Raw genomic sequence first — 22,935 nt, 5'->3', positions numbered from 1 at the left:
GGTTGCCAGTGGCTTGATTTGAATTAATTTTATAATGAATGATTTTAGAGTGTTGTTTGTGTTGTACTTTTGTACTGTTTTATTGTTGTTAGCCGCCCTGAGCCCGGCTTCGGCTGGGGAGGGCGGGATATAAATAAAATTTATTATTATTATTATTATTATTATTATTATTATTATTATTATTATTATAGCAAGTTTCAAATAAGTGCTGATTTTGAATGGTTTTGTTTCAGTTCACATATTCTTTAAGGAAGTGCCCATTCGATAAATTCAGCTTTAAATGACAACTGAATCAAATTTGTCCCCCATCCATACATTTGGGTAAATATTGGGGATACTGAACGGTCTTTTTATGTCTGTATTTTTAAGCGAAACATTCTGATTTGCATCTTCCAGAGTAATATGTGTATGGAATGCAGTTATCCTTCCACTTTTGCACTTCTCTGAACTTTGGGATCCAGTTCTTAGCTCAAAAACCATACTAAAATGTACATAAAAATACCCAGAGGCATTCTGCGAAAAGCATGCACTACTTGTTCTATCTAGCCTAGTCCCCAACTATGTTTAAAAAAGTACTCCCCAAAGTGCTGGGACTGGAGAGCACTGATAAAACCATTTCCTAAACTTTTTATAAGCCAGATGGGCCGGTCACAAGGAAGCTCCTCCTCCTGATCCTGGCATTTTTGTTATGCTAGATACCTAATTTTCAATCCTGCAGAGCTGCTCCCCCTTTCCCACACCTCACACCCCATGGCATTTCCCCTAAACTGTAGGGTTAGAGATAGAGATGTCATGGAGCAGTTGGACACAGAGGGTTGGTGGGGGGAACCAGCTGGGGCACACCCAAGGGAAGAAGACTCAGAGCCCAGGGAGTGGTGGCGGGACAACGATAAGTGGTTAGAGGGAGAAGAGGGAGGAGCCTGGGAGGAGAAGGTCTCAGAGGCTGAAGAGGGAACAGGACTTAGTGAGCGGGGAGAGTCTGTGGCAGAGAGAAGTCTGGAAGCAAAGGCTGCAGCAAGCTTCCCCCACTTGTCTCCCAGAACCAGTAGAGGCTTGAAAAGAGTGGAGGAAAGATTGGTGATGCACAGACACAGTCTCTGATTGCTTTGGGAAAAACCTGGAGAGGAGGTAGCTGGAGGGAGCTGTCACGGCTAAAATGGCCGCTGTTTCTTTAATGCGAATAAAGCTGGGTTAGCATGACTCAGCGGTCTGCACCAAGTTGTATATGTAAGTGAGAAACGTTAGTTTGTAGCTGAGGCTGGTGTTTGGGTTGGTTGGTTGGTTGGTGCTGGTGTGTATAGTTATTCAGTCGTGTTTTGCACAAAGACTTTTAAAAATAAAACTCTGCAAGGATATTCTCGTGGACTCTTTTGTGCCGACAAGGGTCCAAGGATCAGGCTGAGGAGACAAAGGGAGGTCAGAACCCTTTCCTCCTTTTTTTGCTTTTTACAAACACTGACAGGAGCTGGGTCCCTTCAGTCACAGCGACTGCTTCATGAGAGCAAGACCTACCAGAGATGTGTTGCTGTGCTCATTAGGCCTGACACACCCATGTCTGTTGTGTTTTTGCTAATAAAGACTTAACTCCAACTTGCACAGTACAGTGGTACCTCGGGTTAAGTACTTAATTCGTTCCGGAGGTCCGTTCTTAACCTGAAACGGTTCTTAACCTGAAGCACCACTTTAGCTAATGGGGCCTCCCGCTGCCACCGTGCCACCGGAGCACAATTTCTGTTCTCATCCTGAAGCAAGTTCTTAACCCGAGGTACTATTTCTGGGTTAGCGGAGTCTGTAACCTGAAGCGTATGTAACCCGAGGTACCACTGTATAATTTAATGCTGGCTTGTCTCTGACAAGAGATATAGTTTTGGTTTTAGCAGACACTTGTATGTAGCATTCCCACCCCACCACCCCAAGATCTGGATCACCAAGGTAACACAAAAACTTTTAGGGGTCCCCTTCACCCCAAAATCATGCAGCTTTGCACACATCCTGCTTCTCCTCAGACAAAACCCAAATCCTACCAAGGCACCCAGGATTTATCCAAATTCTATCTATCTAACAGTACTTGATATGGGTGTACTGGGGAAAGGAGCAAACTGCATTCCTTGAAACAAGCAATGGGTGGCAAGTCTATTTTAAGGTGTAATTCTATGCATGTCTATTAAGAAGACCCACTGAACTCAATGGCCTTCCTTTTGAACATGCATAGGATTGCCTTGTTAAAGGGTTAATCCAAATTTCACAGGAAGGTGGAGAATGAGGAAGGTTTTGGCTCCTTGTCAGGACTGATCTTGGTAACTTCTCATTTTTACAAAGCCACTGAATCAGGAAAATCAATGTGTTTTATGGGAGAAAACCAGAATTTGTTTCCTCTTGAAAACCATGACTTAGTTCTCCATTCCAGCTTCTTTAATTGGAAACAGTTCTTCCCATTTCTCTCTCTCTCTTTCTCTCTCTAATATTGCTTGAGGCGGGATGCATAAGGGGGAAGAAATCTTCATAAAAGTGTGAAAGTCAAAGTACTCTGCAAGCTGTAGGAGACTTGTTCCTAACCAGCACCACACAAACTTGTTTTATTGCTTCAGAAAACATTTCAAAATGGCAAAATTTTCTCCAGCTCAAACATTTTTGCAAGCTTTTAATAGATAAGCTACTGTCTGATGCATTTCATTCTGGAGGAAGCAACAGTCTATTAAACAGCCCTTTTCTTTGCACAGATGCCAATATGTTCAGCTGAATGCAGTCCAGGCTAGGCTATGAACACGGAGGCAAATTTATTTGAACGAAGAGTAGTTTAATAACACTTTAAATTACCCTTAGTAAATGAAAAGGGTAATGCAGTCATGGTGACATTATTGGATCCATTTGAATGCAAATCAAGAATCGGGGTTTTAAGAATTACCATGTTAATACTGTTGAAGATCAAAGAAGGATAAAGTTTTGCATTTATGGAGACATTCGCTAGGAGAGCTTGAGCAGATTTGAGAGAAACACAGTGGAGTTGAGGAATGGACAGCTGTCCCCTGGGATCCAAAAACAGTCCTCTTCCACCTGACTCCACTGCAGTTAAGAATCTGGACTAAAGGGTGGAGGAGAAATTTGATTTAATAGTTGTAGTAGTAGTAGTAGTAGTAATAAATTTTTATTTCTATTCTGCCCTCCCCGGCCAAAGTCGGGCTCAGGGCGGCTAACATCAGATATATAACATTGGTATAAAAGCAAACAATAATTAAATTACCTCCTAAAAACATGTCAAAATCAAATTATAGTCTAATTAGATGGCTTTCCGCAGGGTTAGGGTTGGGAACAGTAAGTGCTCATTGGCCCAACTGTTTACACGCCTGTGAGAATTCTGGGAGGCCTCTTTCATATTAGTTCTTATACAAAAAGAAAAGGGGAGTCAAGCTGAGTCCTGACCAAAGGCCTGGCGAAACAACTCCGTCTTGCAGGCCCTGTGGAAAGATGTCAAATCCTGCAGGGCCCTGATCTCTTGTGGCAGAGCATTCCACCAGGCCTGGGCCAAGGCCAAAAAGGTCCTGGCCCTGGCCGAGGCCAGCCTAATCTCTCTGAGGCCCGGGATCTCCAAGGTATTGTTATTTGCAGACCGTAAGGTCCTCTATGGGGGACGCGGGTGGCGCTGTGGTCTAAACCACAGAGCCTAGAGCTTGCCAATCAGAAAGTCAGCAGTTCTAATCCCCGCGACGGGGTGATTTCCCATTGTTCGGTCCCAGCTCCTGCCCACCTAGCAGTTCAAAAGCACATCAAAGTGCAAGTAGATAAATAGGTACCGCTCCGGCGGGAAGGTAAACGGTGTTTTCTGTGCGCTGCTCTGGTTCACCAGAAGTGGCTTAGTCATGCTGACCACATGACCTGGAAGCTGCCTGCGGACAAACGTCGGCTCCCTCGGCCTATAGAGCGAGATGAGTGTGCAACCCCAGAGTCGTCAGGGGTCCCTTTACCCTTTACCTTTAATGTCCTCTGTGGGGCGTACCAGGAGAGGTGGGCCCATAGATACGAGGGTCCTATGCTGTATAGGGCTTAAACCGTATAGGGTTAAAACCAGAACCTTAAACCTGATCTGCTGGTAAAGCACTGGATGAATGTGATCCCATGGCGAAGACCCCGTAAGGAGTCTTTCTGCGGCATTCTGCACCAGCTGGACTTTCTGGGTCAGTCTCAAGGGCAGCCCCACGTAGAGTTACAATAATCAAGCCTGGAAGTGACCGTAGCATGGATCACAGTGGTGAGATCAGGGCGAGAGAGGTAAGGGACCAACTGGTTAGCACGGCAGAGATGGAAAAATGCCGCCTTTGTTGTAGCTGCAACCTGTGCCTCCATAGAAAGGGGGGAGTCGAGGGTTACACCCAAACTCTTGACATAAGGCACTGGCACTAACTGCGCCCCAGCAAGAGATGGGAGCAGCGGCGTAGCGTGGGTTGTCAGCACCCGGGGCAAGGCAAGTAATTTGCGCCCCCTAACCCGGGGCAAGGCAAGTAATTTGCGCCCCCTACCCCCTAACCTGCCGCCGCTGCCAGCTTCTTCTTGCTGCTGCCTGGTCTGGTCTGGTGTGGTTCTCTCCCACGCTCAGCGCTACGCTGGGCGGCCACTGCACTGTCCCTCCCCCAGATAGTCCCTCGCTCTCTCTCCGCACCGCACGCCTGGCACCCACCCCCTCCACAGTGGGCGGCGACCCAGCGGCTTGGATCGGATTCGCACAGCCAGCACTGCAGTGAGAGAGAGTGAGCCAGGTAGGGGCAGAGAGCTCCGAGTGCGAGCGCCCCCCCAGATGTTGCGCCCGGTGCGGCCGGCCTCCTCTGCACCCCCCACGCTACACCACTGGATGGGAGTTGGCCCCCCAACCCCATATCGTCCCAACCCAGTCAGAGGACATCTGTCTTTGAAGGATTTAGCTTCAACCAGCTCGTACACAACCATCCAGCCATAGCTCCCAAACATCTGACCAGTGTGTCTGGGGCCAAGTCAGGTTCTCCGTCCATCAGCAGATAGAGTTGGGTGTCATCATTTGTTTCTCATTTAAAGGTGAACTGATGTAAACTGTTAATTTCCAAAACAATAAGAAAATGGAAACACAGGTATTGTTTGAAATTCATACACCTCTGAACTTTGCAATGCAGTTCTCTTGTCATGTAATATGTACATAAAAATGCATATTCTAGGGTGAAACATGCATTAAAATGAATATATTAGTGAAAATGGTGTACAAAAATGCATGGCACATTGCAAAATTTTCTTGATTAGGGGAAACTGCATACAAAAACGTGCATATTGGGTTAAGTTGGCACTGGTGAATTTTCATAAAGCTTTTTTTCAATGCACACTGATATGGAAAAGTGGAGAACTGAACTTAAATTGGCAAAAATGAGAAACTGAGAGAAACCAAAATGGGCAGATTCGTAGCTAGTAGTCCCTATGAAGGATGGCAACTGTGCGGATGCAAGAAAAAGTAATCTGTTGCAAGATGATTCATTTTGAAACCTTTTTCTTGTCTTTCTTTTCTTTTCTTTTTGGCTATGAAGTCCTCAGAAGACATTTGAGAGCAGTTGCCATGCAACTACAGCAAAGGAAGAGTTGCCTCTATAACAGATGGAATAAATACCATCTCGTCAGCTCCATTCTCTTTCTTCAGTGAGCTCATCTGCCCAGTAGGGGGAGCCTCTGAAGGGCAAAATCAAGGAAGACCAAAGATGGAGAAAGGAAATCTCACCGGAATAACCCCAGCAGCATACGGACCATACGGACAGTTTTAACAATGAATCCGTAAGTGACTGTGGAGGCCAATTCTGGATCCAGACGTCCTTCCACAGTGGGGACATAGGTTTCCAGGAGACAGTTGATCATGGTGAGGGTTTGCCAAGCGTACCTTCCTCTTAGCCTGTTTCTCCCTTTTGTCCTGAGTTCGAGCGTCTTCAAAACCCATAACACCTTTGGTAAAGGCTTTTCTCCAATCGGAGCCCTTGCAGGCCAGTGTTTCCCAGTTGTCAGTGTTTATACTACATTTTTTTTTAGATTTGCCTTGAGAGAGTCTTTAAACCTCTTTTGTTGACCACCACCATTACGCTTTCCATTTTTAAGTTTGGAATAGAGTAGTTGCTTTGGAAGACGATAATCAGGCTTCCGCACAACATGACCAGTTCAACAAAGTTGATGTTGAAGAATCATTGCTGGTTATCTTTGCTTCTTCCAGTACACTGTCATTAGTTTGCCTCCCTTGCCCCTTATATAACTAATTATTTTAACTTACTTGTGCCCACTCAGTTGCAATTTAAAAAGTGAAACATTTGCAGCCAGCGAGCCAGGAAGACCTGGCCACTAAGTGGTGCTATTGACAATCTTCCACCAAGTCTGTGACTCTGCAAGTAAAATCTAAAGGAAACAGAACAGGGCATTTCAGGAGGGGGAAAGGGAAGGACATGACAGAAGTATATTGGCTACCCACAAACCTCTGAATATGGTAACTCTTCAGCATGGCTAGGAACAGAGAAACCTGCTATATAGTGAGTCAAACCATTGGTTCTTATAGCTTGGTACTATTTACACAGACTAGCAGTTACTCTCCAGGATTTCAGACAGCCATGCAAAGCATATCTCTTCCTGCATTTATTTTCTGAAGTCATAGAATCATAGAATCATAGAGTTGGAAGAGATCACAAGGGCCATCGAGTCCAACCCCCTGCCAAGCAGGAAACACCATCAGAGCACTCCTGACATATGGTTGTCAAGCCTCTGCTTAAAGACCTCCAAAGGAGGAGACTTCACCACACTCCTTGGCAGCAAATTCCACTGTCGAACAGCTCTTACTGTCAGGAAGTGCTTCCTAATGTTTAGGTGGAATCTTCTTTCTTGTAGTTTGGATCCATTGCTCCATGTCCGCTTCTCTGGAGCAGCAGAAAACAACCTTTCTCCCTCCTCTATGTGACATCCTTTTATATATTTGAACATGGCTATCATATCACCCCTTAACCTCCTCTTCTCCAGGCTAAACATGCCCAGCTCCCTTAGCCGTTCCTCATAAGGCATCATTTCCAGGCCTTTGACCATTTTGGTTGCCCTCCTCTGGACACGTTCCAGTTTGTCAGTGTCCTTCTTGAACTGTGGTGCCCAGAACTGGACACAGTACTCCAGGTCCACAGGTAAGATGCACGATAAAGCCCCACAATAAACTCTGGTTAGTTTATTTATTTCTCTTTTCTCAAAATTCCTTTGATGTCCTCTGTGCAAATTCATTGTGAATTTTTGCTCTCGGGCAAAACCCAGTACAATGGTACCTCGTTTTGAGTCCAGGATCCGTTCCGGAGCCCTGGACGCTCGACAAAAGGGACGCTTGACTGAGCGTCACTCTGCGCATGCGCGTGGAGCGGTTTTGCACTTCTGCGCATGCACAAGCTGCGAACCTGGAAGTAACAAGTTCCGGTACTTCCGGGTTTCCTGCGGACATTCCACGGAATGGACGACCGACATGTTAGACTTAAAACGAGGTACTGCTGTACCAACACTGGTCATCCGCACATGCCAGTTTCTTTAGAGAAGTTCTGAAAGTCTGCAGAAGGAACTGAGAGGGAGGGAATAAATCTCTGCATTCCTTGCAGTTGCCACACACACACACACACAGAGAGAGAGAGAGAGAGAGAGAGAGAGAGAGGAGTCTCTGTATGTTTAGGCATTGGTGTGTGCATGTGCTGTAAACATCCCTCTTGAAGCACGACATTTAATAACCAAATTCAGTGCACTGAGAAGCCTTTAATTTTTCACACCTCTTTCTAAGCACAGGAACTATTTGTAAGCAGGGAAACAGCACACAAAGCCAAAAATGCAATTACCACCTTGGCCATTTGTACAGGCACCCTGGTGCTCTTTGAAAAGCAATACAACTTCCGGACTTCCGGGGGCGGCGCGAAACTGTAATGGCGGTCCTCTTCGAGCTCTGAAGAGGGGCTCTGCGGAAAAGGGTCGTTCGCTGCGGCATAGCGACGACCCATCAAGATAAACCACGGGTAGAGTGAGCCCGTGGCCGTGGGACTCGGCGGGCACCAGAAGCTGCTCCGAAAACACAGAAGGGACCCCGTAAGGAGACCCGGAGTGAAGGAGGGGTGGCGGTGCTGTGAGTTCATCGCTCTTTCCGCGGAAGTGAAGCCGCGCAGCTGTTACAGATGAGCGCTGATCCTTCTTCCTAAAATCAACATCAACTACAAGTAACATACCCGTGAGTAAAGGGGACTAAAATTTGGCAAATAATTTCATAAATCTGGCTGAAAGCGGGAGACGAAAAAAGGGAAGTCCGTCTTCCGACATTGCTGACAAGATCAAAGCAAAGCTTTTAAAAGCGGAAGCGTTTGAAACGGGACTTTGGGAAGCTTTAACTTTTTCGTGCTATTAAATTTGCCCTTTTTACTGTTGAACTGAAGGTGGAAAGGGACTTTGATCATAAGAACGAGTAACGGGGGGTCTCCTCCTACCTCCCCCCCCCCTGGGGTGATCTTTAAAGAGTCAGATCGTCGGGCTGCCGGAGAGAGAGACTGTGCTAAACTGCGGAAACAGTTGCAAATTTTGTGAAAACTTTGCTGGAGTATAATTGATACATTTGAGCAGGAAAGTTTGGTTGGGACATTGTTGCAAGCACCCCCTGTGAAACTTGGTTGAACTTTAAAAGGTGCTCTGGGGAATTTTGAATTTTTGAAGGGACTTTTGGATATTGAACTTACTGAGCCAAAAATTTTTGGAACTTTAATGGCGGACTACTTCCTTCTTTGTCTTTGAAACTTGGTGGCACTCCCCCTACAGGGCTTTCGGATTATAAGATCCTGGGAACTGACTTTTGTTTTGAATTCCACTTTACCGGTTGTTTATAATTGAATTTGTCTTTCCCATGGAACAATAGACAATTTGACCTTGAACACTGACAGATGTGTAATGAGTGGTGCAGGGAGAACAAGAGCATCTAAAGCTAAGGAATCTAAAGAGGCTAAGGAGAAAGAAAAGGAAAGAAAACCAGCACAATTTCTACAAACAACATTGACCCAAGGACGCCGATCGTCGGTTCCAGCTGTACTGGTGACCCAAAGGGAACAAAGGGAAACAACTGAGAAGCCCACTGAGGAAGATATGGCAGCAGGTGGGTCGGATACACTACTTAAACAAATATTGGAGCAACTATCAAGTCTAAACCAGAAGGTGGACGACCAGTCTCTGAAGATAGATAAAGCAACTTCCTCGATTCAAAAATTGACTGATCAAGTTTCCCAGCATACACAAGCTATAGAGAACTTGCAAGGAGCTACAGCGGAAAATCGGGAATTGGCTGGAGAAGCAATCCAGAAAGTGGGAGCTCTACAAAAAGAAGTGGAAGAAATAAAAGGAGAAGTTAAGCCCCTGCACAAACAGGTGAGTGAACAACAAGTTTATCTGTCAATGGTGGAACTGAAAAATCGCGAGAGTAACATCAAATTGAGAGGCATCCCGGAACTTGAGCAAGGAGACTTGATTGGATACTTAACACAAGAATTTTCGAAGTTCTGGGGTTTAAAGGAAGACACAGATTTTAAGATTGTTTCGGCATATAGACTGGGAAGAGTGGTAAAGAAAGATAGATCCAGAGACTGTTTGATAATTTTAAGATCAAAGGAAGAGAGGGATAAGATCCTAGGTCTTCATTTCAAAAAAGCAATTGAAATACAAGACAAAAGGGTGGAAATCTATAGAGATATCCCGAAACAGCTGTTGGATCTTAGAGCCACCTATTCAGAACTAGCAAAATTGCTGAGATACAACGCAATTCCCTATAGGTGGGAGTTTCCACAAGGACTATCCTTCACCTACAAAGAAAGGAAGGTTAAAATTAGAACACCTGAAGATAACCAAAAGTTCCTTCACGACCACGGAGAAGATCTCCAAAAAGGAGTGGATTGGCTTCCAGCTGTACCAGCACCAATATTGCCTGAAAGCGGGCCAACGCCTGCACCCTCGGGATCTGAGCAAAAGGAAGGCACCCCATCTTAAGAACGTTTAAAATAGAACAAGATGTCTCTGCAGCTACTTAGCTGGAACATAAATGGCGGGAATTCTCCGGAAAAAAGAAGGAGGATATTCCATATTTTGAAAAAAGAACAATTGGATGTAATATGCCTTCAAGAAACACATGTGACCAGGCTCCATAGGAAAGTATTAATTAATAAAAGACTTGGTCAAGAATTTATCTCATCAGACAAAGTCAAAAAAAGAGGTGTTGTAATTTATGCAAAGGAGAACCTATCACCAAAATTCTTATTCAAAGATGATCATGGAAGAATTCTCGCAATTGAAATCCAAACACAAGGGGAAAAGATTTTGATATTAGGAGTTTATGCGCCAAATGATGGAAAATCAGAATTTTATAAGAAGCTGCATGAGACAATGATGGACTACCTGGACTATTCTAATATTATTGTGATGGGAGATATGAATGGGGTGGTGTCTACAAATATGGACAAATCTCAAAATCAAAATTTAACAACAGACGGCAGACTCCCTAAAACCTTTTTTGAAATGACAGACAATATGGACTTGATTGACATCTGGAGGACAAGGAACCCCTTGGGTAAAGAAGGAACCTTTTTTTCTGATGCCCACTTGTCATGGACACGAATCGACCAAATTTGGATATCTAGAGGGCTGGCCCCGAAAACGAGAAAAGTGGAAATCTGCCCAAAAACCTGCTCCGACCATAACGCCTTAAAAATGGAATTGAGACTTTTCCCAACTGGATCCTTCAGATGGAGAATGAATGACACCTTGCTAAGAGATCAAGAGATTGTTAAGAAGGCCCAAAAAACGCTAAAGGACTACTTTGAAATAAATTTGAACACTACGGTGGAGAAAAGAACAATCTGGGACGCAAGCAAAGCTGTAATGAGAGGGTTTCTGATACAACAGAATACAATAAAGAAAAAATTTTGGAATGGAAAAAAGGAAAAAATTCTAGAGAAAATAAGTGAAGGAGAGAAAAAGTTGAGAACTAATCCGAAGTCAAAAGAGGTGCTAAGAGAGATTAAATTCCATCAAGCACAATATTCGAAATTGATTAATCAAGAGATTGAGTGGAAAATTAAACAAATGAAGCAAAGATCGTTTGAATCAGCAAATAAATGTGGAAAGTTGTTAGCTTGGCAATTGAAAAAAAGACAAAAGTTAAACACAGTCACAAACCTGGAGATTCAAGGAAAAATAGTTCAGAAACCAGAAGAAATAAGAAAGTGCTTCCACAGATACTTCAAGGAACTTTATGCACAGGGGCCTCAGAAAGAATCGGAAATAGACCAATTCTTGAGGACAAATGGACTATCTAAAATAAGTCAAGATAAAAGATCAATTCTCAATAGTAAAATAACTCAACAGGAAATTGAAGGTGCCATCCAAAATATGCAACTTGGCAAATCTCCAGGCCCAGATGGTCTCACCTCCAAATATTATAAGACTCTGAAGGATTGTTTGATACAACCGTTGCTGGAGGTTTGCAACCAGATTATGGAGGGGAGAAGGGCACCGGAAACGTGGAAAGAAGCATTCATCACATTGATTCCTAAGTCAGAGAAGGAAAAGACTCAGCTCAAGAACTACCGTCCCATCTCACTCCTGAATGTGGATTACAAAATATTTGCAGACATTTTAGCAAGTAGACTTAAAAACGTTTTAAACGAAGTAATTCACAAGGACCAAGCAGGCTTTCTCCCTGGTAGACACATGTCTGATAACACCAGGAACATTATTGATATATTGGAGTTGTTGAGAATTAGAAACACAAGGGCTGCCTTAATCTTTATTGATGCGGAGAAAGCATTTGACAACATTTCTTGGATGTTTATGAAGAAAAACTTGAAGGGGATGGGAGTGGGACGGGGGTTTGAAAATGGACTAGAAGCAATTTATTCAGAGCAAAAAGCCAAGTTGATAGTGAACAATGTGGTGTCGGATGAACTTCTAATTGAAAAAGGGACACGACAGGGGTGCCCTTTATCCCCTCTGCTATTTATCTCTGTTCTGGAGGTATTGCTGAATATGATTAGGGAGGACCAGTTGGTGCAAGGTATAGAGGTCGGAGCGAAACAATACAAACTGAAAGCCTTTGCAGATGACCTAGTCTTGACAGTACAGGAGCCAGTATCTAGCACAAAAAGAGTTTTGGAACTTATCTTGGAGTTTGGTCGGGTGGCGGGATTCAAGTTAAACAAACAAAAAACTAAGGTTTTGGTCAAAAATTTGACACCTACAGAGATAGAGGGGTATCAGAAAGAGACAGAGCTAAGTGTGGTTAAAAAAGTGAAATACCTGGGGGTATACTTGTCCACCAAAAATTTAAATCTTTTTAAAGATAACTATGAAAAATGTTGGTTGGAAATTAAAAAGGATCTGGATATTTGGTCAAGATTGAAACTTACCTTGTCAGGCCGAATCGCAGCTATAAAGATGTGTGTTTTGCCAAAAATGCTATTTTTATTTCAAACCCTTCAGGTCGTGGACAGAATGGAATGTTTTGGAAAATGGCAGAAGGATATTTCTAAGTTTGTCTGGCAGGGCAAAAAGCCCCGAATAAAATTTAAAATATTAACCGACTCAAAAGAAAGAGGGGGGTTTGCCCTGCCGGACTTAAGGTTGTATTATGAAGCTGCAGCCTTCTGCTGGTTGAAGGATTGGTTCCTGTTGGAAAACACCGATGTCCTAGATCTGGAGGGGTTTGATAATGTGTATGGTTGGCATGCATACTTGTGGTATGACAAGGCGAAGGTTCATAAATTGTTCAAAAACCATATTGTCAGAAAATCAATTTTTGCCGTCTGGATGAAGTATAAGGATTTATTAGAAAACAAGACCCCGAGGTGGTTATCACCTGTGGAAGCCAAGATTTCTATAAAAAAGCCCAATATGGAGGCCTATTGGCCAAAATATTGGGAACTGATTGAAAGAGTTGGAGACAATTGGAAGCTCCAAAGCCAGGACAAATTAAAAGGTAAGGTGCGAGATTGGTTACACTATGCTCAAATTCAAGAGGTATTCAAAATGGACAAAAAAGTGGGTTTCCAGTTGGAGAAATCGAAACTGGAGACGGAGTTACTAGAACCAAAGACTAAGGTACTTTCGAGGATGTATGACTTGCTGCTTAAATGGAACACCCAGGATGAGACAGTTAAATCTGCTATGATAAAATGGGCACAGGATGTAGGACACAACATTATGTCTGAGGACTGGGAAAGGTTATGGAACACCGGTATGAAATTCACGGCATGTAGTGCCTTGAAAGAGAACATTATGAAAATGGTATACCGGTGGTACATGACCCCAGTCAAGTTGGCTAAAATATACCACCTTTCTGATAATAAGTGTTGGAAATGTAAGGAGGCAGAAGGGACATTCTTTCACCTCTGGTGGACCTGCCCGAAAGTAAAGGCCTTCTGGGAAATGATACATAATGAGTTGAAAAAGGTATTCAGATATACCTTTTCTAAGAAACCAGAGGCCTTTCTATTGGGCATGGTGGACCGGAAGGTGCCAAAGAAGGACAGAACCTTGTTTATGTATGCAACCACAGCAGCTAGGATTCTTATCGCAAAGTTCTGGAAGACACCAGATTTACCCACACTGGAGGACTGGCAGACGCAGCTGATGGACTACATGGAGTTGGCAGAAATGACCGGCAGAATTCGAGATCTGAGCGAAGAAACAATGGAGGAGGACTGGAAAAAATTTAAGGACTATTTGCAAAAACATTATAAGTTGTTTGAGTGTTAAGACTGTGCACGATTAAGAAACGTTATGCTTCTGCAATTTATTTTAAGTAAATGATAAAGTAAGTATTGATGGGAAAAAATGAGACAAATTAGAAACAAAATATTATGTTTATTAAGAGTGTTAAAATTAAATTACAAATTTTCGAAACTGGTAACATAATAAATACAAAGGTATAATAAGTCGGGAAATATGATAATAAATTGCTGAATTGGTTAGAATGATGAACGCAATGCTGAGAGGATGCGAGGAGGTCCAAAAAGTTGTCGAAGAAATTTTGTGATGATCTTTTCTTTTTTCTATGTTTTTTTTCTTTTTATATATATGGAAAATGTTTCTTGTATATTGTTGTCCAAACAAATTTGTTTACCTATGGAAAGAAACGCAATAAAAAATTTTATAAAAAAGAAAAAGAAAAGCAATACAACTTCCCTGGTTAATTTAAAGCCCGAGGCCAGCAATTTGGCGTAACAAAAAAATTGGGGCGCCTCCTGTTCATTTGCTTGAGCAACTGTAAATCAGTTGAGGGCATCATGCATGGGAGAAATTTGTCAAAGAGCACGTTTCTGGCAGTTGCTTCTATGGAAAAGGGAAATGTGTCTCTCTCAGGGGTAACTTTGCAACTGAAGGCTTCCAAATCCCATGAAGTTACCCAGCCAAGGGAAATTAAAGTACAGTTGCATTAACTGGAATAAAATGTTCCAGATTGTGGTGCATTAGGGCATGACAAAGGCAAGTTTCCTTGACATTTGGTAAGCTTTCCCCTTCAGGTTCCAAATGAATCTTCATTAAAAAAAACCTGTTAATAGGTAAGGTCGTGCCAGTGATATTTTCCTAAAAGATTTTTAAGTCAGTGTAACATTTGAGGTTGGCTTTCTCCCCGCCACACAGGGTTTTTATTTTTATTTTAAGTTTCCGGTACAAATACACCTAAAAGGTCAAGTTGAGTACAAAGGCCAGAGAAGTTAAAAAGAAATAGCAAGGATTGAGGCTGGAGTCAGGGGTAAACAAAGGAAGGATTATTTTATTTTATTTTATTTTCGCAGGCTTGTTTGAAATGCACCTGCACAGTTTAAGGGCTACGTCAGAGAAAAGCCCTTTAATACTGCAGAATGGAAGGTTCCCCTTTTCCTGTTACAATGATCTGCCGTTCATTTCAATATACAAAAGCTGCGTTAGGCACAATTACATGTGAATGCAGTAGAACAGGAGTTCCCCAACTGTGGCCCTCAGACCACCAGAGGTCCACAAGCTTCATTCAGGTGGTCCGTGGCATATCTGTGGAGGATACTTACAAGCTGAACTACATGGAATTCTATACGATTCAAATTGTAATGCAATAAAATGCAATGCAGGCAACTCCCCATTTAAATCATGATTATGTTCCAAGTCACCGTGCACATCAATAGGACGTGCATAAGCCTGCCCTGTTCTGCCCTGCCCCCTTACAGTGCTGAAAACAGCATGCATGTCAGTGGTCGCATGTGTGCCGATTGTGTGCAATTGGGCAATTGCCTATATAAGAAATAAACAAAGCAAATTAAGTACTTAATTTGTTCCGGAGGTCCATTCTTAACCTGAAACTGTTCTTAACCTGAAGCACCACTTTAGCTAATGGGGCCTCCCACTGCTGCTGCGCCACCAGAGCACAATTTCTGTACTCATCCTGAAGCAAAGTTCTTAACCCGATATACTATTTCTGGGTTAGCAGAGTCTGTAATCTGAAGCGTCTGTAACCTGAAGCGTATGTAACCCGAGGTACCACCGTAATTATTATTATTATTATTATTATTATTATTATTATTATTATTCAATATTCCAAAACTATCTCTTTGGCACAGATACCATGGCCATGGTTAGTCATAATCCAGATTAGACTACTGCATTGCATTGCATTGCATTGCATTGCATTGCATTGCATTGCATTGCATTGCATTACATTACATGTTGGGATAAAAAAATTCCTTCCAGTAGCACCTTAAAGACCAACTAAGTTAGTTCTTGGTATGAGCTTTCGTGTGCATGCACACTTCTTCAGATACACTATCTGCCATAATTTCTGCCATGTTTTTACTGGTGTTTGATGGTGGATCGGGTAGGAGGGATAAAAAGGTGTGAGAACTTAAGGCAAATCTACATGGAAGTGGGCCAGGTTTGTTTCTTCTTGCTCTATTATTTGTATAATGATACAAGTTGGTTGAGTTGTGGGTGTTTTTTATTTTCAAGTTTGTTTGTTTGTTTGTTTGTTTGTTTGTTTTTCAATTTATGGCTTTGTGCCTGTCTTTGCAAAGCCGGCCTCATGCACTTCCTGAAATGCCTAGAAGACGCCATTACATCATGACCTCCCTACCTTGCCAATGACCATTTCAGGAAGTGTGGAAGTCCAGGAGTCTGTGGCATTTAGAGAGTACTAAGAGAAGCGTTTGTTTGGTTTGGTTGTTGTTTTTTTAAGGGGCATGGTGATTCTTTCTTTTTAAACGGTGTTTCTGTGCTCTGCTCTGGTTCGCCAGAAGCGGCTTAGTCATGTTGGCCACATGATGCGGAAGCTGTACGCTGGCTCCCTCGGCCAATAAAGCGAGATGAGCGCCGCAACCCCAGAGTCGTCTGCGACTGGACCTCATGGTCAGCGGTCCCTTTACCTTTACTTAAGAGAAGTGTTTGTTTGGTTTGGTTGTTGTTTTTTTAAGGGGCATGGTGATTCTTTCTTTCTTTTAAAAAAAATTTGCTACAGGGATGAGTGGGGAAAGTTGGGACATCTTTTGTGATTCTAGAACATGGACTTGACCAAAGCATCCCTTAGCTAAAAACAAAGTTTAAAAAAGCAAAGACAAAAATCATGTGACAATCAATTTATTGTGTATAGCCAAAAGCAATGAACGGCAGAGGCTCAAAGCAAGATTTTCCTCAAAACTTAACCACGAGACTTGAGTCAAGCTTTAGTTGAGAATAAGCTGCTCTCATCTTTCCATACTTTAACGTATTTACTTACTTTACTTTATTTATTACTTTTCGTAAAACCTGTAAAACAACAACCTCAAAGCAATTTACAAAATGAAAAACTCAATGAAGTCATCAGTAAAAACAGTTAAAAACAACTATTTAAAACTTTCAAAAAATATATAAATCAACAATAAGATTTTTTTTAAAAAAAACGCAGACTGAAACACATGCATACTGGATTGGTTTGCCTAAACAAACATGTTTTTATCAGTCATCAAACAGATTCCAGGGAAGGCTCCTGCCTGATGTCAATATGGGAGATGGACAGGAGGTTTATCCTTAGGCAGGCTGTTTGCACAATGAGAGCCTTACAAGGTTCGAGAAAGCACAAGATGTCATAATGAGAATGCTTTAGCAAGAGTGGAAAGGCTTCCTGGACAAACATGAATCTGTTTTCTCTCTGATATGCATGGCAGTGTAGCAGTAGATGGGACAGCCTAGTTGAAACAAAAATAGCTGCCTGGTAGTGTTTTCTCCTTCCTGCTTCTGAATTCCACAGAATGGTTGGTATTAGACAACCTTGTGGTCAGATGTGGGGAAATCTATCAATTTTGGTTCCTCTCGGTTTCTTGTTTTTCCACGTTTAAGTTCAGTGCTCCACATTTCTGCATTGAGGTCTCTTTTTGCCCTTTAGTCCTCATCAGCATTGTGGTGCAACCTCTCCAGAAATGCTTGCAGGGATGCAACAATTTCCTTAGTGCTATGTTGAATACAACTCATGGGAAATCAGTGGCATTTGACCTTTGGGTCAAGCAAATGCCCATCTAGTCCAGTATCCTATTCTCATGGTGGTGAATTATATGCCTATTGCTGGCAATCACTGTATCTTCTGCTATAACTATACGGTCCGTATAGTTAAAGCTATGGTTTTCCCAGTAGTGATGTATGGAAGTGAGAGCTGGACCATAAAGAAGGCTGATCACCAAACAATTGATGCTTTTGAATTATGGTGCTGGAGGAGACTCTTGAGAGTCCCATGGACTGCAAGAAGATCAAACCTGTCCATTCTTATGGAAATCAGCCCTGAGTGCTCACTGGAAGGACAGATCGTGAAGCTGAGGTGCCAATACTTTGGCCACCTCATGAGAAGAGAAGACTCCCTGGAAATGACCCTGATGTTGGGAAGGATGGAAGGCACAAGGAGAAGGCGACGACAGAGGACATTGGACAGTGTTCTTGAAGCTACCAACATGAGTATGACCCAACTGTGGGAGGCAGTGGAAGACAGGAATGCCTGGCATGCTCTGGTCCATAAGATCAAGACCATAAGGGGAGGGAAACATAAGGTAACAGCCCTGTTGGGTCAAGCCAGTAGCCCATCTAGTCCATCATTCTATTCTCATGGTGGCGAATTATATGCCTATTGGTGGTGATCACTGTATCTTCTGCATCAACCTTTCTTCATTTCAGCATCCACTACCCTCAAGAACCACCTTGTTGCTCCTCCAGGGCTTGGGGTTATGAAAGAACTTGCTTTCCTGTCTTCCATGTTATACAAAATGGCATGTCTGGGTCCTTCAATGTTGTGGTATGAGTGACCAGGAGTTAATGGGTAGGTAAAATTAAAGGCCCCTTCATGGATCACTGCCTTGCCGTGGCGAAGGGGCTTGAATAACTCAGAGAAGCTATGAGCTATGCCGTGCAGGGCCACCCAAGATGGACAGGTCATAGTGGAGAGTTTTGACCAAACGTGATCCACCTGGAGCAGGAACCGGCAAGCCACTCCAGTATCCCTGCCAAGAAAACTCCATGGACAAAGACAACAGGCATATAAAAGTTATGACGCTGGAAGATGAGCCCCTCAGGTCGGAAGGCATCCAACATGCTACTGAGGAAGAAAGGAGGACAAGTACAACTAGATTCAGAGCTGATGAAGCTGCTGGGCCAAAGCCAAAAGGACGCTCAGATGCGGATATGCCTGGAAGCGAAAGGAAAGTCCAATGCTGTAAAGAAAAATATTGCATAGGAACCTGGAATGTAAGAACCATGAACCTTGGTAAGTTGGATGTGGTCAAAAATGAGATGGCAAGAATAAATATTGACATCCTGGGCATCAGTGAACTAAAATGGACGGAAATGGGCGAATTCAGTTCGGATGACCATCACATCTACTACTGTGGGCAAGAATCCCGTAAAAGAAATGGGGTGGCCCTCATAGTCAACAAAAGAGTGTCAGAAGCTGTACTGGGATGCAATCTCAAAAATGATAGAATGATCTCGATACGAATCCAAGGCAGACCTTTTAACATCACAGTAATCCAAGTTTATGCACCAACCACTGGTGCTGAAGAAACCGAAATTGACCAATTCTATGAAGACTTACAACACCTTATAGAAATGACACCAAAGAAGGATGTTCTTCTCATTATAGGGGCTTGGAATGCTAAAGTAGGGAGTCAAGAGATAAAAGGAACAACTGGGAAGTTTGGCCTTGGAGTTCAAAACGAAGCAGGGCAAAGGCTAATAGAGTTCTGCCAAGAGAACAAGCTGGTCATCACAAACACTCTTTTCCAACAACACAAGAGACGACTCTACACATGGACATCACCAGATGGGCAGCATCGAAATCAGATTGATTATATTCTCTGCAGTCAAAGATGGAGAAGCTCTATACAGTCAGCAAAAACAAGACCTGGAGCTGACTGTGGCTCAGATCATCAGCTTCTTATAGCAAAATTCAAGCTTAAACTGAAGAAAGTGGGAAAAACCACTGGGCCGGTAAGATACAATCTAAGTCAAATCCCTTATGAATACACAGTGGAAGTGAGGAACAGGTTTAAGGATTTAGATTTGGTGGACAGAGTGCCTGAAGAACTATGGATAGAGGCTCGTAACATTATACAATATATTGTCCCCCTGCTTATTTAACTTATATGCAGAATTCATCATGCGAAAGGCTGGGCTGGATGAATCCCAAGCCGGAATTAAGATCGCCGGAAGAAATATAAACAACCTCAGATATGCAGATGACACAACCTTGATGGCAGAAAGTGAGGAGGAATTAAAGAACCTTTTAATGAGGGTGAAAGAGGAGAGTGCAAAATATGGTCTGAAGCTCAACATAAAAAAAACTAAGATCATGGCCACTGGTCCCATCACCTCCTGGCAAATAGAAGGGGAAGAAATGGAGGCAGTGAGAGATTTTACTTTCTTTTTTTAAAAAAAATAATATTTATTAGATTTCCAACAAATTAAACACAACACTACAAAAAACCAAAAAAGAAAAAAACAATCAATACAAAATAAAAGAAACAAACAAAACAAAACAAAACAAAAACCATTTAAAACACAATCCAATTTCAACATCTTATCTTTCTTTTCCTTATTTCCTCGACCTCCTCACACCTCCCTTTTTGTATTCCACTTCTGTTAATTGTTTCAGCAATTCCTTTCCATCTTCCTCTGTTTTCTATCCTATAATTGTCTTAACACATTTCCCTTTAAAGCTCTATTAATCTATTTATACTTAATTCCTTACCTTATAGCATTTCTACTAAAGCCATATAACTTCATTCCAACATTTTTCTAACATTCATTAATTTTACAGTATTTCTGTAAATAGTCTTTAAACTTTTTCCAGTCTTCTTCCACCGACTCTTTCCCCTGGTCTCGGATTCTGCCAGTCATTTCCGCCAATTCCATGTAGTCCATCAACTTCATCTGCCATTCTTCCCTGGTGGGTAAATCTTGTGTCTTCCAATATTTCGCGATGAGTATTCTTGCTGCTGTTGTTGCATTCATAAAAAAAGTTCTATCCTTCTTTAACACCAATTGGCCAACCATGCCCAGGAGAAAGGCCTCTGGTTTCTTAAGGAATATATATTTAAATACCTTTTTCATTTCATTATATATCATCTCCCAGAATGTCTTAATCCTTGGGCACGTCCACCAAAGGTGAAAGAATGTACCTTCAGTCTCATTAAATTTCCAACATTTATTATCGGGCAAATGATAGATTTTTTCAAGTTTAACTGGTGCCATTTACCACCTGTAAATCATTTTCATTAAATTTTCTCTTAGGGCATTACATGCCGTAAATTTCATTCCTGTGGTCCATAAATGTTCCCAGTCAGCCATCATTATGTTATGTCCAACATCTTGTGCCCATTTAAATCATAGCTGATTTCACCGTTTCATCCTGAGTGTTCCATTTCAACAGCAAGTTATACATTCTTGACAAATTCTTGGTTTTTGGATCTAACAATACTGTTTCCAATTTTGATTTTTCCACCTGGAAACCAACTTTTTTGTCCAATTTGTATGCCTCCATTATTTGATAATAATGGAGCCAATCTCGCACTTTGTTTTTCAATTTTCAAAGCTCTGCAATTTTATTCTCTCTCCATCTTGTTCCAGAATTTCCCAATATTTCAGCCATTTGGCCTCCATATTGAGTTTTTTCTGTGCCTTCGCTTCCATTGGTGACAACCGAGATTTTACTTTCTTGGGCTCCATGATCACTGCAGATGGTGACAGCAGTCATGAAATTAAAAGACGCCTGCTCCTTGGGAGAAAGGCGATGACAAACCTAGACAGGATCATTAAAAGCAGAGACATCACCTTACCAACAAAGGTCCATGTAGTTAAAGCCATGGTTTTCCCAGTAGTGATGTATGGAAGTGAGAGCTGGACCATAAAGAAGGCTGATCACCGAAGAATTGATGCTTTTGAATTATGGTGTTGGAGGAGACTCTTGAGAGTCCCATGGACTGCAAGAAGATGAAACCTATCCATTCTGAAGGAAATCAGCCCTGAGTGCTCACTGGAAGGACAGATCCTGAAGCTGAGGCTCCAATACTTTGGCCACCTCATGAGAAGAGGAGACTCCCTGGAAAAGACCCAGATGCTGGGAAAGATGGAGGGCACAAGGAGAAGGGGACGACAGAGGACGAGATGGTTGGACAGTGTTCGTGAAGCTACAAACATGAGTCTGACCAAACTGCGGGAGGTAGTGGAAGATAGGAGTGCCTGGCGTGCTCTGGCCCATGGGGTCACGAAGAGTCGGACACGACTAAACGACTAAACAACAACAAAATTAAAGGACCTATGGACAGTTAAATCCAGTCAAAGGCAGCTATGGGGTGTGGTGCTCATCTCGCTTTTCAGGCCAAGGGAGCTGGCGTTTGTCCACAGACAGCTTTTCGGGTCATGTGGGCAGCATGACTAAACCACTACTGGCACATGGAGGACCATGACAAGTCCAGAGTGCACAGAAACGGCGTTTACCTTCCTACTGCAGGAAGGTTTACTTATCTACTTGGACTTTCAGATTGCTAGGTTGGCAGGAGCTGGGACGGAGCAACGGGAGCTCACCCCGTCATACAAATTCGAACTGCTGACCTTACGATCAGCAAGCCCAAGAGGCTCAGTGGTTTTAAACCACAGCACCACCCAAGATCCAGAGGTTCAATATTCTTTGTTGCTAGTGATTGATAAATCACTAGTCAAGTTCTGTATCTCATTGTTCCAATCTTAATTTTGGTTTACTATGTTTTTGCATTACAGGGACGCGGGTGGCGCTGTGGGTAAAAGCTCAGTGCCTAGGACTTGCTGATCGTAAGGTCGGTGGTTCGAATCCCCGCGGCGGGGTGAGCTCCTGTCGTTCGGTCCCAGCTCCTGCCCACCTAGGAGTTCGAAAGCACCCCTAAGTGCAAGTAGATAAATAGGTACCGCTCCGGCGGGAAGGTAAACAGCATTTCCGTGTGCGGCACTGGTGCTGGCTCGCCAGTGCAGCTTCGTCATGCTGGCCACGTGACCCGGAAGTGTCTTCGGACGGCGCCGGCTCCCGGCCTCTAGAGCGAGATGAGCTCGCAACCCTAGAGTCGGTCACGACTAGCCCGTACGGGCAGGGGTACCTTTACCTTTATGTTTTTGCATTAGATAGAGATTGAAAAAGTCTCTATGTAAATTTGCCAGCACTTCAGTGTGCATTTTTCATCTCTCCCTAATTTTGTGAATTTCTGCATGACATTTCCACTAAGATATGCATGTTATTCACATTTCCCCGTAATGTGCACATTTTGTACATATTTGTTGTTGCTGTTTTTGGAGAACTGCATTGCAAATTTCAGAGAAATGCAAATCTCAAAACAATGATGCATTTGGGTTCGTGAACTGGAGGAACATCTCCTTCATCCCTGCCTGTGTCTGATATTGCCA

The sequence above is a fragment of the Podarcis bocagei genome (genome assembly GCF_964188305.1).
Source record: "Podarcis bocagei genome assembly, chromosome: 5".
In the NCBI taxonomy this organism is placed as follows: Eukaryota; Metazoa; Chordata; class Lepidosauria; order Squamata; family Lacertidae; genus Podarcis; species Podarcis bocagei.
This window is presented reverse-complemented; position numbering follows the sequence as displayed.